The 14,906-nt window shown below is 64.5% G+C and overlaps 4 pseudogenes; all 4 read right to left on the bottom strand.

Annotated features, from left to right (window-relative positions):
• Window positions 1-3,423: 3,423 nt before the first annotated feature.
• On the bottom strand, window positions 3,424-3,542 carry LOC142867447 (uncharacterized; annotated as a pseudogene).
• Window positions 3,543-7,053: 3,511 nt separating this feature from the next.
• On the bottom strand, window positions 7,054-7,172 carry LOC142867379 (uncharacterized; annotated as a pseudogene).
• Window positions 7,173-10,677: 3,505 nt separating this feature from the next.
• Window positions 10,678-10,796, bottom strand: LOC142867380 (uncharacterized; annotated as a pseudogene).
• Window positions 10,797-14,348: 3,552 nt separating this feature from the next.
• Window positions 14,349-14,467, bottom strand: LOC142867381 (uncharacterized; annotated as a pseudogene).
• Between the last annotated feature and the right edge of the window lie 439 nt (window positions 14,468-14,906).

Raw genomic sequence — 14,906 nt, forward strand, 5'->3', positions numbered from 1 at the left:
TTGGCCGGCCCGGTCGGGCGGACTCCGGAGGACTGAGGTGAGGGACGGGGCGGGGCGGGGTGGGGTGGGGGCTGTCTACACACACACACACACACACACACACACACACACACACACACACACAAACACACACACACAGACACGATGCGCCTCCACGGCTGGACCCGCCAAGGTGGAGACCTTCCAGCCCCCCTCCTCTCCTCACCTCGCCTCCTTCACCTACCCGCCCCCACCCCCAGCGCGCCGCCGCTGACTGCGCACGCGCGCTCACCCTTTGACCCCAGCCAGGGGCCGCCCTCCCGCACAACCCCTGTCAGCTGCGCCCCCGCCCTGTGGGTGGGCTGCCGCCTATTCCCCAGGGCCAGGGCTGGGGCACAGCGCATGGGGGAGGGGAGCGAGTGTAGGGGCGTCTCTCGAGATGTGTCCCATGGCTGGGGTGGGGCGGGGTGGTTTGGGGGGCGCTGAAGAAATCAGTCCCCTCCATCTCCTACCTCTGGAAAACCCCCAAGCCCTTGGAGAACTGCCGGCACCGCTCCCGTGGGGGCCGGGACCCTGCTCCGTGTCCTCCTGTGGCCCAGTCCAAGGGGCCTGGGCCTGGCCCGGGGCTGGATTGGACCCCAACCACCCTCGGGTGTGGACTTGCTAAAAGCCGGCGATTAGATATTGGATTCGAGCTTCCTTGAGGTCATTTCACTAATGAGTGCACCGGAAAGAGTTTCCTAATCCATCTGTGAGGGTGGCAACTGAAAGAGAATTTTAAAGCTGACAGAATAGGCGAGGAAAGGCATAGGAGATTTCCACACCCAGTAAGGCAGACTTTCCCGACATGGAAGAAAGAAACGAGCAAACAGAGACACCGGTAGCCCGCCCGGATCAGAGTCGGCTCCTTAGAGAAAGCACCCTGACCAGGTTCACCCGTGGGTGGGTGGCGAGCCAGTGGCATTCAGAAGCGCGAGGCCCGCAGTCTGTGCAGAAGACACCTGCACTCGGGTGTGTGTGGCGGCACGATTCCCAAGCAGCTCCAAATGGTAATCCAAAGAGAAGCCAGGGAGTTCCCAAGGCCCCAGGTGTCCTCAGCCCACGACTGGCTGCTGTGGGAATGCGAAGCCCGGCTCCTTGTCTCAGAGCGGGACAACCAGGAGGTGTGACGTACACCCCGGGGTTCCCAGGAGGATCAGGCTGAAGCTGGTACTTGGCCTGAAAATGTCCCCTCGCATGGGCACCCCCTTCCGCTTCCGGCTCCTCTGCTCCCGGTGCCCCTCCATCCAGGGGCCAGACTTTAAGAAGTCACCCGCAGGAGAATCCTGGTCCCAAAGGAGCCTTCTGGGGGACCCGTGCTGAGAGAGGTTGTGGGCATGGCCCGCTGGGGCTCTGCCCGGCCCAGGGCTGGGAGATGCCACCTCCCAGCTCCGGGTCCCTGCAGGAAGCGTTGGCAAGCACAGGGCCAGTCCCCCAAAGGCCCAGGTGCAGGGAGCCCAGGCCAAGCAGCCTGTGGAAGAAGCCACATGCCGTGCCACCCCGGGAACACGACTGCAGGTCGCGGCCCCTCCCGCCTCCTCCCCGACATGGCGCAGGGCTCAGAGACACCTGAGACGCTGCTACCAAAGTCCAAAGGGCATCGGTTGCTCCTCCAAAGCACCCGAGCAGACCGCGTTGTCCAGCCAGCCCCTGGGCCTCCCTGGGGTGCCCAGCACAAAAGTGCAGACAACCCCCGGACTCGCAATATCAGTTTGAGGATGTTCCTGCCACTCTAAGGACCCGCAGGCCAGCTGGGCCTTCAGGCAGGACAGAGAGCCCCGGAATCCGACGTGGAGAGCTGCGTGGACGTCCCCATCAGGAGGCGGTCCCGGCAGCCCCAGGGCCTCAGGGAAGACACCAGGCTGGGCCCCCGCGGCACAGCGGGGCACGTCCCCGTCCCCGGCAGGCGACTTAGCGATGCCTGCGCCAGACTGCTGCGGCCGCCCTGCTGCCGGGTTCCTGGAGGGCTTCCTGGAAGCAGCGTCCACACCAAGCCCCTGGAAGGCCCAGGCGACGGAGGAGCCGGTCAGGCAGGGGCCGAGGACGGTGACGGGCGGGGAGGAGCGTGTCAGGCAGGGGCCGAGGACGGTGACAGGCCGGGCGGGAAGGAGCCGGTCAGGCGGGGGCCCAGGACAGTGACGGGCCTGGCCGGGGAGGAGCGAGTCAGGCAGTGGCCCAGGTGGTGGGCCGGGCGGAGAGGAGCCTGTCAGGCAGGGGCAGAGGACGGTGACGGTGACGGGCCGGGGCGGGAAGGGGCCGGTCAGGCAGGGGCAGGGGCCGAGGACAGTGACGGGCCTGGCGGGGGAGGAGCGCGTCAGGCAGGGGCAGAGGAGACGGGCTGGGTAAGGGGTAGGGTGACAGTTAGGGCACAATTCACAATCGCAAAGATGTGGAAGCGACCCGAGTGCCCATCCATCCAGGAGTGCATTAGTAACATGTGGCGCGTGGACACCACGGAGTGCCATTCGGCTGTGAGGAGCAGCGGTGAGGGGGCGCCTCTCGTGTTCTCCTGGCCAGAGCTGGAACCCGTTCCAGTAGGCCAGGTGTCCCAAGAACGGACACACGAGCACCACGTGCGCGCGCTCACCGGCAAATTGGTAGGAACGGATGGACACCTAAGTGGACAGCGAGGAATCACCTTCATCGGGTGGGTGTCGGGCGGGCGTGGGGAGGGGGTGGGCATACACATCCATTAGGGAGGGGGTGGGTGCGCACCCACTGGGGGATGGGCGCACTTGAAGCTCTGACCCGAGGGGGGAGGCGGGGAAAGAGCAATGCACCCGACCTGAACATTGGTACCCCCACAATACGCTGGGGGAGAATGAGAAATAAATAAGGAGACAGGGGGGAGGGGGGCACGGGCAACACATGTCACCTCAATACTTGTACTCCCATCATCTGCTAGAAAGGAGAGAGAAAAGAAAATGCAATCATAGAGATAAGAGACACTTTCTAAGAACATGAATCCGAAAAGAAAAGTAAAAGGAGGCCTGTCGAGCAGGTCTGGGTGTGACTCCGGATCCCCCAACCTCCAGTGCCACCACCAGAGATTCCTACGTGTAGCCCATAGAACCCCAAAAGCAACGGGACGAGTTCTGGTCACATACTCGCTCAAAGTGACATCCTGGAATCCTTCCGGAACTCCCTCCCCTCTCAGACTCTCCAGGTTTCCTCCAGCGTGTCGTTTCCCACAGACCAGACCTTTGGACTGAGACCGGACAGTCCAGATGGCACGCATGCTGCCCCGTGGCGGCGGTGTCCCGGCTTGGGACAAGAGGAGGCCCCACGGTGCGGGCTGGGGCGGCAGGCACCGCGGCGGGCGCTGAGGGTGGGGGTGATCCGCCGGACCGCCGCCCCGCCGCGCTCCCGGCAAGGGGACAGAGCAACAGGCAAAAAAAAAAAAAAAGCCTAGGGCACCCGGGATTCCCAGGCGGTCTCCCATCCAAGTACTAACCAGGCCCGACGCTGCTTAGCTTCGGAGATCAGACGAGATGGGGCGCGTTCGGGGTGGTGTGGCCCTAGACCGCGGAGGGCGCCCCTGCCCCGCTCAAGAGGCCAGCCTCACCGCGCTTCCCCGCGATAGCGCTGACCCGCGCCGGGCCTGTGCAGTTGGCCGGCCCGGTCGGGCGGACTCCGGAGGACTGAGGTGAGGGACGGGGCGGGGCGGGGTGGGGTGGGGGCTGTCTACACACACACACACACACACACACACACACACACACAAACACACACACACAGACACGATGCGCCTCCACGGCTGGACCCGCCAAGGTGGAGACCTTCCAGCCCCCCTCCTCTCCTCACCTCGCCTCCTTCACCTACCCGCCCCCACCCCCAGCGCGCCGCCGCTGACTGCGCACGCGCGCTCACCCTTTGACCCCAGCCAGGGGCCGCCCTCCCGCACAACCCCTGTCAGCTGCGCCCCCGCCCTGTGGGTGGGCTGCCGCCTATTCCCCAGGGCCAGGGCTGGGGCACAGCGCATGGGGGAGGGGAGCGAGTGTAGGGGCGTCTCTCGGGATGTGTCCCATGGCTGGGGTGGGGCGGGGTGGTTTGGGGGGCGCTGAAGAAATCAGTCCCCTCCATCTCCTACCTCTGGAAAACCCCCAAGCCCTTGGAGAACTGCCGGCACCGCTCCCGTGGGGGCCGGGACCCTGCTCCGTGTCCTCCTGTGGCCCAGTCCAAGGGGCCTGGGCCTGGCCCGGGGCTGGATTGGACCCCAACCACCCTCGGGTGTGGACTTGCTAAAAGCCGGCGATTAGATATTGGATTCGAGCTTCCTTGAGGTCATTTCACTAATGAGTGCACCGGAAAGAGTTTCCTAATCCATCTGTGAGGGTGGCAACTGAAAGAGAATTTTAAAGCTGACAGAATAGGCGAGGAAAGGCATAGGAGATTTCCACACCCAGTAAGGCAGACTTTCCCGACATGGAAGAAAGAAACGAGCAAACAGAGACACCGGTAGCCCGCCCGGATCAGAGTCGGCTCCTTAGACAAAGCACCCTGACCAGGTTCACCCGTGGGTGGGTGGCGAGCCAGTGGCATTCAGAAGCGCGAGGCCCGCAGTCTGTGCAGAAGACACCTGCACTCGGGTGTGTGTGGCGGCACGATTCCCAAGCAGCTCCAAATGGTAATCCAAAGAGAAGCCAGGGAGTTCCCAAGGCCCCAGGTGTCCTCAGCCCACGACTGGCTGCTGTGGGAATGCGAAGCCCGGCTCCTTGTCTCAGAGCGGGACAACCAGGAGGTGTGACGTACACCCCGGGGTTCCCAGGAGGATCAGGCTGAAGCTGGTACTTGGCCTGAAAATGTCCCCTCGCATGGGCACCCCCTTCCGCTTCCGGCTCCTCTGCTCCCGGTGCCCCTCCATCCAGGGGCCAGACTTTAAGAAGTCACCCGCAGGAGAATCCTGGTCCCAAAGGAGCCTTCTGGGGGACCCGTGCTGAGAGAGGTTGTGGGCATGGCCCGCTGGGGCTCTGCCCGGCCCAGGGCTGGGAGATGCCACCTCCCAGCTCCGGGTCCCTGCAGGAAGCGTTGGCAAGCACAGGGCCAGTCCCCCAAAGGCCCAGGTGCAGGGAGCCCAGGCCAAGCAGCCTGTGGAAGAAGCCACATGCCGTGCCACCCCGGGAACACGACTGCAGGTCGCGGCCCCTCCCGCCTCCTCCCCGACATGGCGCAGGGCTCAGAGACACCTGAGACGCTGCTACCAAAGTCCAAAGGGCATCGGTTGCTCCTCCAAAGCACCCGAGCAGACCGCGTTGTCCAGCCAGCCCCTGGGCCTCCCTGGGGTGCCCAGCACAAAAGTGCAGACAACCCCCGGACTCGCAATATCAGTTTGAGGATGTTCCTGCCACTCTAAGGACCCGCAGGCCAGCTGGGCCTTCAGGCAGGACAGAGAGCCCCGGAATCCGACGTGGAGAGCTGCGTGGACGTCCCCATCAGGAGGCGGTCCCGGCAGCCCCAGGGCCTCAGGGAAGACACCAGGCTGGGCCCCCGCGGCACAGCGGGGCACGTCCCCGTCCCCGGCAGGCGACTTAGCGATGCCTGCGCCAGACTGCTGCGGCCGCCCTGCTGCCGGGTTCCTGGAGGGCTTCCTGGAAGCAGCGTCCACACCAAGCCCCTGGAAGGCCCAGGCGACGGAGGAGCCGGTCAGGCAGGGGCCGAGGACGGTGACGGGCGGGGAGGAGCGTGTCAGGCAGGGGCCGAGGACGGTGACAGGCCGGGCGGGAAGGAGCCGGTCAGGCGGGGGCCCAGGACAGTGACGGGCCTGGCCGGGGAGGAGCGAGTCAGGCAGTGGCCCAGGTGGTGGGCCGGGCGGAGAGGAGCCTGTCAGGCAGGGGCAGAGGACGGTGACGGTGACGGGCCGGGGCGGGAAGGGGCCGGTCAGGCAGGGGCAGGGGCCGAGGACAGTGACGGGCCTGGCGGGGGAGGAGCGCGTCAGGCAGGGGCAGAGGAGACGGGCTGGGTAAGGGGTAGGGTGACAGTTAGGGCACAATTCACAATCGCAAAGATGTGGAAGCGACCCGAGTGCCCATCCATCCAGGAGTGCATTAGTAACATGTGGCGCGTGGACACCACGGAGTGCCATTCGGCTGTGAGGAGCAGCGGTGAGGGGGCGCCTCTCGTGTTCTCCTGGCCAGAGCTGGAACCCGTTCCAGTAGGCCAGGTGTCCCAAGAACGGACACACGAGCACCACGTGCGCGCGCTCACCGGCAAATTGGTAGGAACGGATGGACACCTAAGTGGACAGCGAGGAATCACCTTCATCGGGTGGGTGTCGGGCGGGCGTGGGGAGGGGGTGGGCATACACATCCATTAGGGAGGGGGTGGGTGCGCACCCACTGGGGGATGGGCGCACTTGAAGCTCTGACCCGAGGGGGGAGGCGGGGAAAGAGCAATGCACCCGACCTGAACATTGGTACCCCCACAATACGCTGGGAGAGAATGAGAAATAAATAAGGAGACAGGGGGGAGGGGGGCACGGGCAACACATGTCACCTCAATACTTGTACTCCCATCATCTGCTAGAAAGGAGAGAGAAAAGAAAATGCAATCATAGAGATAAGAGACACTTTCTAAGAACATGAATCCGAAAAGAAAAGTAAAAGGAGGCCTGTCGAGCAGGTCTGGGTGTGACTCCGGATCCCCCAACCTCCAGTGCCACCACCAGAGATTCCTACGTGTAGCCCATAGAACCCCAAAAGCAACGGGACGAGTTCTGGTCACATACTCGCTCAAAGTGACATCCTGGAATCCTTCCGGAACTCCCTCCCCTCTCAGACTCTCCAGGTTTCCTCCAGCGTGTCGTTTCCCACAGACCAGACCTTTGGACTGAGACCGGACAGTCCAGATGGCACGCATGCTGCCCCGTGGCGGCGGTGTCCCGGCTTGGGACAAGAGGAGGCCCCACGGTGCGGGCTGGGGCGGCAGGCACCGCGGCGGGCGCTGAGGGTGGGGGTGATCCGCCGGACCGCCGCCCCGCCGCGCTCCCAGCAAGGGGACAGAGCAACAGGCAAAAAAAAAAAAAAAAAAAAAAAAAAAAGCCTAGGACACCCGGGATTCCCAGGCGGTCTCCCATCCAAGTACTAACCAGGCCCGACGCTGCTTAGCTTCGGAGATCAGACGAGATGGGGCGCGTTCGGGGTGGTGTGGCCCTAGACCGCGGAGGGCGCCCCTGCCCCGCTCAAGAGGCCAGCCTCACCGCGCTTCCCCGCGATAGCGCTGACCCGCGCCGGGCCTGTGCAGTTGGCCGGCCCGGTCGGGCGGACTCCGGAGGACTGAGGTGAGGGACGGGGCGGGGCGGGGTGGGGTGGGGGCTGTCTACACACACACACACACACACACACACACAAACACACACACACAGACACGATGCGCCTCCACGGCTGGACCCGCCAAGGTGGAGACCTTCCAGCCCCCCTCCTCTCCTCACCTCGCCTCCTTCACCTACCCGCCCCCACCCCCAGCGCGCCGCCGCTGACTGCGCACGCGCGCTCACCCTTTGACCCCAGCCAGGGGCCGCCCTCCCGCACAACCCCTGTCAGCTGCGCCCCCGCCCTGTGGGTGGGCTGCCGCCTATTCCCCAGGGCCAGGGCTGGGGCACAGCGCATGGGGGAGGGGAGCGAGTGTAGGGGCGTCTCTCGGGATGTGTCCCATGGCTGGGGTGGGGCGGGGTGGTTTGGGGGGCGCTGAAGAAATCAGTCCCCTCCATCTCCTACCTCTGGAAAACCCCCAAGCCCTTGGAGAACTGCCGGCACCGCTCCCGTGGGGGCCGGGACCCTGCTCCGAGTCCTCCTGTGGCCCAGTCCAAGGGGCCTGGGCCTGGCCCAGGGCTGGATTGGACCCCAACCACCCTCGGGTGTGGACTTGCTAAAAGCCGGCGATTAGATATTGGATTCGAGCTTCCTTGAGGTCATTTCACTAATGAGTGCACCGGAAAGAGTTTCCTAATCCATCTGTGAGGGTGGCAACTGAAAGAGAATTTTAAAGCTGACAGAATAGGCGAGGAAAGGCATAGGAGATTTCCACACCCAGTAAGGCAGACTTTCCCGAAATGGAAGAAAGAAACGAGCAAACAGAGACACCGGTAGCCCGCCCGGATCAGAGTCGGCTCCTTAGAGAAAGCACCCTGACCAGGTTCACCCGTGGGTGGGTGGCGAGCCAGTGGCATTCAGAAGCGCGAGGCCCGCAGTCTGTGCAGAAGACACCTGCACTCGGGTGTGTGTGGCGGCACGATTCCCAAGCAGCTCCAAATGGTAATCCAAAGAGAAGCCAGGGAGTTCCCAAGGCCCCAGGTGTCCTCAGCCCACGACTGGCTGCTGTGGGAATGCGAAGCCCGGCTCCTTGTCTCAGAGCGGGACAACCAGGAGGTGTGACGTACACCCCGGGGTTCCCAGGAGGATCAGGCTGAAGCTGGTACTTGGCCTGAAAATGTCCCCTCGCATGGGCACCCCCTTCCGCTTCCGGCTCCTCTGCTCCCGGTGCCCCTCCATCCAGGGGCCAGACTTTAAGAAGTCACCCGCAGGAGAATCCTGGTCCCAAAGGAGCCTTCTGGGGGACCCGTGCTGAGAGAGGTTGTGGGCATGGCCCGCTGGGGCTCTGCCCGGCCCAGGGCTGGGAGATGCCACCTCCCAGCTCCGGGTCCCTGCAGGAAGCGTTGGCAAGCACAGGGCCAGTCCCCCAAAGGCCCAGGTGCAGGGAGCCCAGGCCAAGCAGCCTGTGGAAGAAGCCACATGCCGTGCCACCCCGGGAACACGACTGCAGGTCGCGGCCCCTCCCGCCTCCTCCCCGACATGGCGCAGGGCTCAGAGACACCTGAGACGCTGCTACCAAAGTCCAAAGGGCATCGGTTGCTCCTCCAAAGCACCCGAGCAGACCGCGTTGTCCAGCCAGCCCCTGGGCCTCCCTGGGGTGCCCAGCACAAAAGTGCAGACAACCCCCGGACTCGCAATATCAGTTTGAGGATGTTCCTGCCACTCTAAGGACCCGCAGGCCAGCTGGGCCTTCAGGCAGGACAGAGAGCCCCGGAATCCGACGTGGAGAGCTGCGTGGACGTCCCCATCAGGAGGCGGTCCCGGCAGCCCCAGGGCCTCAGGGAAGACACCAGGCTGGGCCCCCGCGGCACAGCGGGGCACGTCCCCGTCCCCGGCAGGCGACTTAGCGATGCCTGCGCCAGACTGCTGCGGCCGCCCTGCTGCCGGGTTCCTGGAGGGCTTCCTGGAAGCAGCGTCCACACCAAGCCCCTGGAAGGCCCAGGCGACGGAGGAGCCGGTCAGGCAGGGGCCGAGGACGGTGACGGGCGGGGAGGAGCGTGTCAGGCAGGGGCCGAGGACGGTGACAGGCCGGGCGGGAAGGAGCCGGTCAGGCGGGGGCCCAGGACAGTGACGGGCCTGGCCGGGGAGGAGCGAGTCAGGCAGTGGCCCAGGTGGTGGGCCGGGCGGAGAGGAGCCTGTCAGGCAGGGGCAGAGGACGGTGACGGTGACGGGCCGGGGCGGGAAGGGGCCGGTCAGGCAGGGGCAGGGGCCGAGGACAGTGACGGGCCTGGCGGGGGAGGAGCGCGTCAGGCAGGGGCAGAGGAGACGGGCTGGGTAAGGGGTAGGGTGACAGTTAGGGCACAATTCACAATCGCAAAGATGTGGAAGCGACCCGAGTGCCCATCCATCCAGGAGTGCATTAGTAACATGTGGCGCGTGGACACCACGGAGTGCCATTCGGCTGTGAGGAGCAGCGGTGAGGGGGCGCCTCTCGTGTTCTCCTGGCCAGAGCTGGAACCCGTTCCAGTAGGCCAGGTGTCCCAAGAACGGACACACGAGCACCACGTGCGCGCGCTCACCGGCAAATTGGTAGGAACGGATGGACACCTAAGTGGACAGCGAGGAATCACCTTCATCGGGTGGGTGTCGGGCGGGCGTGGGGAGGGGGTGGGCATACACATCCATTAGGGAGGGGGTGGGTGCGCACCGACTGGGGGATGGGCGCACTTGAAGCTCTGACCCGAGGGGGGAGGCGGGGAAAGAGCAATGCACCCGACCTGAACATTGGTACCCCCACAATACGCTGGGGGAGAATGAGAAATAAATAAGGAGACAGGGGGGAGGGGGGCACGGGCAACACATGTCACCTCAATACTTGTACTCCCATCATCTGCTAGAAAGGAGAGAGAAAAGAAAATGCAATCATAGAGATAAGAGACACTTTCTAAGAACATGAATCCGAAAAGAAAAGTAAAAGGAGGCCTGTCGAGCAGGTCTGGGTGTGACTCCGGATCCCCCAACCTCCAGTGCCACCACCAGAGATTCCTACGTGTAGCCCATAGAACCCCAAAAGCAACGGGACGAGTTCTGGTCACATACTCGCTCAAAGTGACATCCTGGAATCCTTCCGGAACTCCCTCCCCTCTCAGACTCTCCAGGTTTCCTCCAGCGTGTCGTTTCCCACAGACCAGACCTTTGGACTGAGACCGGACAGTCCAGATGGCACGCATGCTGCCCCGTGGCGGCGGTGTCCCGGCTTGGGACAAGAGGAGGCCCCACGGTGCGGGCTGGGGCGGCAGGCACCGCGGCGGGCGCTGAGGGTGGGGGTGATCCGCCGGACCGCCGCCCCGCCGCGCTCCCGGCAAGGGGACAGAGCAACAGGCAAAAAAAAAAAAAAAAAAAAAAAAAAAAAAGCCTAGGACACCCGGGATTCCCAGGCGGTCTCCCATCCAAGTACTAACCAGGCCCGACGCTGCTTAGCTTCGGAGATCAGACGAGATGGGGCGCGTTCGGGGTGGTGTGGCCCTAGACCGCGGAGGGCGCCCCTGCCCCGCTCAAGAGGCCAGCCTCACCGCGCTTCCCCGCGATAGCGCTGACCCGCGCCGGGCCTGTGCAGTTGGCCGGCCCGGTCGGGCGGACTCCGGAGGACTGAGGTGAGGGACGGGGCGGGGCGGGGTGGGGTGGGGGCTGTCTACACACACACACACACACACACACACACACACACACACACACACACAAACACACACACACAGACACGATGCGCCTCCACGGCTGGACCCGCCAAGGTGGAGACCTTCCAGCCCCCCTCCTCTCCTCACCTCGCCTCCTTCACCTACCCGCCCCCACCCCCAGCGCGCCGCCGCTGACTGCGCACGCGCGCTCACCCTTTGACCCCAGCCAGGGGCCGCCCTCCCGCACAACCCCTGTCAGCTGCGCCCCCGCCCTGTGGGTGGGCTGCCGCCTATTCCCCAGGGCCAGGGCTGGGGCACAGCGCATGGGGGAGGGGAGCGAGTGTAGGGGCGTCTCTCGGGATGTGTCCCATGGCTGGGGTGGGGCGGGGTGGTTTGGGGGGCGCTGAAGAAATCAGTCCCCTCCATCTCCTACCTCTGGAAAACCCCCAAGCCCTTGGAGAACTGCCGGCACCGCTCCCGTGGGGGCCGGGACCCTGCTCCGTGTCCTCCTGTGGCCCAGTCCAAGGGGCCTGGGCCTGGCCCGGGGCTGGATTGGACCCCAACCACCCTCGGGTGTGGACTTGCTAAAAGCCGGCGATTAGATATTGGATTCGAGCTTCCTTGAGGTCATTTCACTAATGAGTGCACCGGAAAGAGTTTCCTAATCCATCTGTGAGGGTGGCAACTGAAAGAGAATTTTAAAGCTGACAGAATAGGCGAGGAAAGGCATAGGAGATTTCCACACCCAGTAAGGCAGACTTTCCCGACATGGAAGAAAGAAACGAGCAAACAGAGACACCGGTAGCCCGCCCGGATCAGAGTCGGCTCCTTAGAGAAAGCACCCTGACCAGGTTCACCCGTGGGTGGGTGGCGAGCCAGTGGCATTCAGAAGCGCGAGGCCCGCAGTCTGTGCAGAAGACACCTGCACTCGGGTGTGTGTGGCGGCACGATTCCCAAGCAGCTCCAAATGGTAATCCAAAGAGAAGCCAGGGAGTTCCCAAGGCCCCAGGTGTCCTCAGCCCACGACTGGCTGCTGTGGGAATGCGAAGCCCGGCTCCTTGTCTCAGAGCGGGACAACCAGGAGGTGTGACGTACACCCCGGGGTTCCCAGGAGGATCAGGCTGAAGCTGGTACTTGGCCTGAAAATGTCCCCTCGCATGGGCACCCCCTTCCGCTTCCGGCTCCTCTGCTCCCGGTGCCCCTCCATCCAGGGGCCAGACTTTAAGAAGTCACCCGCAGGAGAATCCTGGTCCCAAAGGAGCCTTCTGGGGGACCCGTGCTGAGAGAGGTTGTGGGCATGGCCCGCTGGGGCTCTGCCCGGCCCAGGGCTGGGAGATGCCACCTCCCAGCTCCGGGTCCCTGCAGGAAGCGTTGGCAAGCACAGGGCCAGTCCCCCAAAGGCCCAGGTGCAGGGAGCCCAGGCCAAGCAGCCTGTGGAAGAAGCCACATGCCGTGCCACCCCGGGAACACGACTGCAGGTCGCGGCCCCTCCCGCCTCCTCCCCGACATGGCGCAGGGCTCAGAGACACCTGAGACGCTGCTACCAAAGTCCAAAGGGCATCGGTTGCTCCTCCAAAGCACCCGAGCAGACCGCGTTGTCCAGCCAGCCCCTGGGCCTCCCTGGGGTGCCCAGCACAAAAGTGCAGACAACCCCCGGACTCGCAATATCAGTTTGAGGATGTTCCTGCCACTCTAAGGACCCGCAGGCCAGCTGGGCCTTCAGGCAGGACAGAGAGCCCCGGAATCCGACGTGGAGAGCTGCGTGGACGTCCCCATCAGGAGGCGGTCCCCACCTCCGAGGCTCTCCCCTTGCGGGGAGCGGCAGCCCCAGGGCCTCAGGGAAGACACCAGGCTGGGCCCCCGCGGCACAGCGGGGCACGTCCCCGTCCCCGGCAGGCGACTTAGCGATGCCTGCGCCAGACTGCTGCGGCCGCCCTGCTGCCGGGTTCCTGGAGGGCTTCCTGGAAGCAGCGTCCACACCAAGCCCCTGGAAGGCCCAGGCGACGGAGGAGCCGGTCAGGCAGGGGCCGAGGACGGTGACGGGCGGGGAGGAGCGTGTCAGGCAGGGGCCGAGGACGGTGACAGGCCGGGCGGGAAGGAGCCGGTCAGGCGGGGGCCCAGGACAGTGACGGGCCTGGCCGGGGAGGAGCGAGTCAGGCAGTGGCCCAGGTGGTGGGCCGGGCGGAGAGGAGCCTGTCAGGCAGGGGCAGAGGACGGTGACGGTGACGGGCCGGGGCGGGAAGGGGCCGGTCAGGCAGGGGCAGGGGCCGAGGACAGTGACGGGCCTGGCGGGGGAGGAGCGCGTCAGGCAGGGGCAGAGGAGACGGGCTGGGTAAGGGGTAGGGTGACAGTTAGGGCACAATTCACAATCGCAAAGATGTGGAAGCGACCCGAGTGCCCATCCATCCAGGAGTGCATTAGTAACATGTGGCGCGTGGACACCACGGAGTGCCATTCGGCTGTGAGGAGCAGCGGTGAGGGGGCGCCTCTCGTGTTCTCCTGGCCAGAGCTGGAACCCGTTCCAGTAGGCCAGGTGTCCCAAGAACGGACACACGAGCACCACGTGCGCGCGCTCACCGGCAAATTGGTAGGAACGGATGGACACCTAAGTGGACAGCGAGGAATCACCTTCATCGGGTGGGTGTCGGGCGGGCGTGGGGAGGGGGTGGGCATACACATCCATTAGGGAGGGGGTGGGTGCGCACCGACTGGGGGATGGGCGCACTTGAAGCTCTGACCCGAGGGGGGAGGCGGGGAAAGAGCAATGCACCCGACCTGAACATTGGTACCCCCACAATACGCTGGGAGAGAATGAGAAATAAATAAGGAGACAGGGGGGAGGGGGGCACGGGCAACACATGTCACCTCAATACTTGTACTCCCATCATCTGCTAGAAAGGAGAGAGAAAAGAAAATGCAATCATAGAGATAAGAGACACTTTCTAAGAACATGAATCCGAAAAGAAAAGTAAAAGGAGGCCTGTCGAGCAGGTCTGGGTGTGACTCCGGATCCCCCAACCTCCAGTGCCACCACCAGAGATTCCTACGTGTAGCCCATAGAACCCCAAAAGCAACGGGACGAGTTCTGGTCACATACTCGCTCAAAGTGACATCCTGGAATCCTTCCGGAACTCCCTCCCCTCTCAGACTCTCCAGGTTTCCTCCAGCGTGTCGTTTCCCACAGACCAGACCTTTGGACTGAGACCGGACAGTCCAGATGGCACGCATGCTGCCCCGTGGCGGCGGTGTCCCGGCTTGGGACAAGAGGAGGCCCCACGGTGCGGGCTGGGGCGGCAGGCACCGCGGCGGGCGCTGAGGGTGGGGGTGATCCGCCGGACCGCCGCCCCGCCGCGCTCCCGGCAAGGGGACAGAGCAACAGGCAAAAAAAAAAAAAAAAAAAAAAAAAAAAAGCCTAGGACACCCGGGATTCCCAGGCGGTCTCCCATCCAAGTACTAACCAGGCCCGACGCTGCTTAGCTTCGGAGATCAGACGAGATGGGGCGCGTTCGGGGTGGTGTGGCCCTAGACCGCGGAGGGCGCCCCTGCCCCGCTCAAGAGGCCAGCCTCACCGCGCTTCCCCGCGATAGCGCTGACCCGCGCCGGGCCTGTGGAGTTCGCCGGCCCGGTCGGGCGGACTCCGGAGGACTGAGGTGAGGGACGGGGCGGGGCGGGGTGGGGTGGGGGCTGTCTACACACACACACACACACACACACACACACACACACACACACACACAAACACACACACACAGACACGATGCGCCTCCACGGCTGGACCCGCCAAGGTGGAGACCTTCCAGCCCCCCTCCTCTCCTCACCTCGCCTCCTTCACCTACCCGCCCCCACCCCCAGCGCGCCGCCGCTGACTGCGCACGCGCGCTCACCCTTTGACCCCAGCCAGGGGCCGCCCTCCCGCACAACCCCTGTCAGCTGCGCCCCCGCCCTGTGGGTGGGCTGCCGCCTATTC

Source organism: Microcebus murinus, unplaced genomic scaffold (assembly GCF_040939455.1).
Source record: "Microcebus murinus isolate Inina unplaced genomic scaffold, M.murinus_Inina_mat1.0 scaf015_hap2_Mmur4.0, whole genome shotgun sequence".
NCBI lineage: Eukaryota > Metazoa > Chordata > Mammalia > Primates > Cheirogaleidae > Microcebus > Microcebus murinus.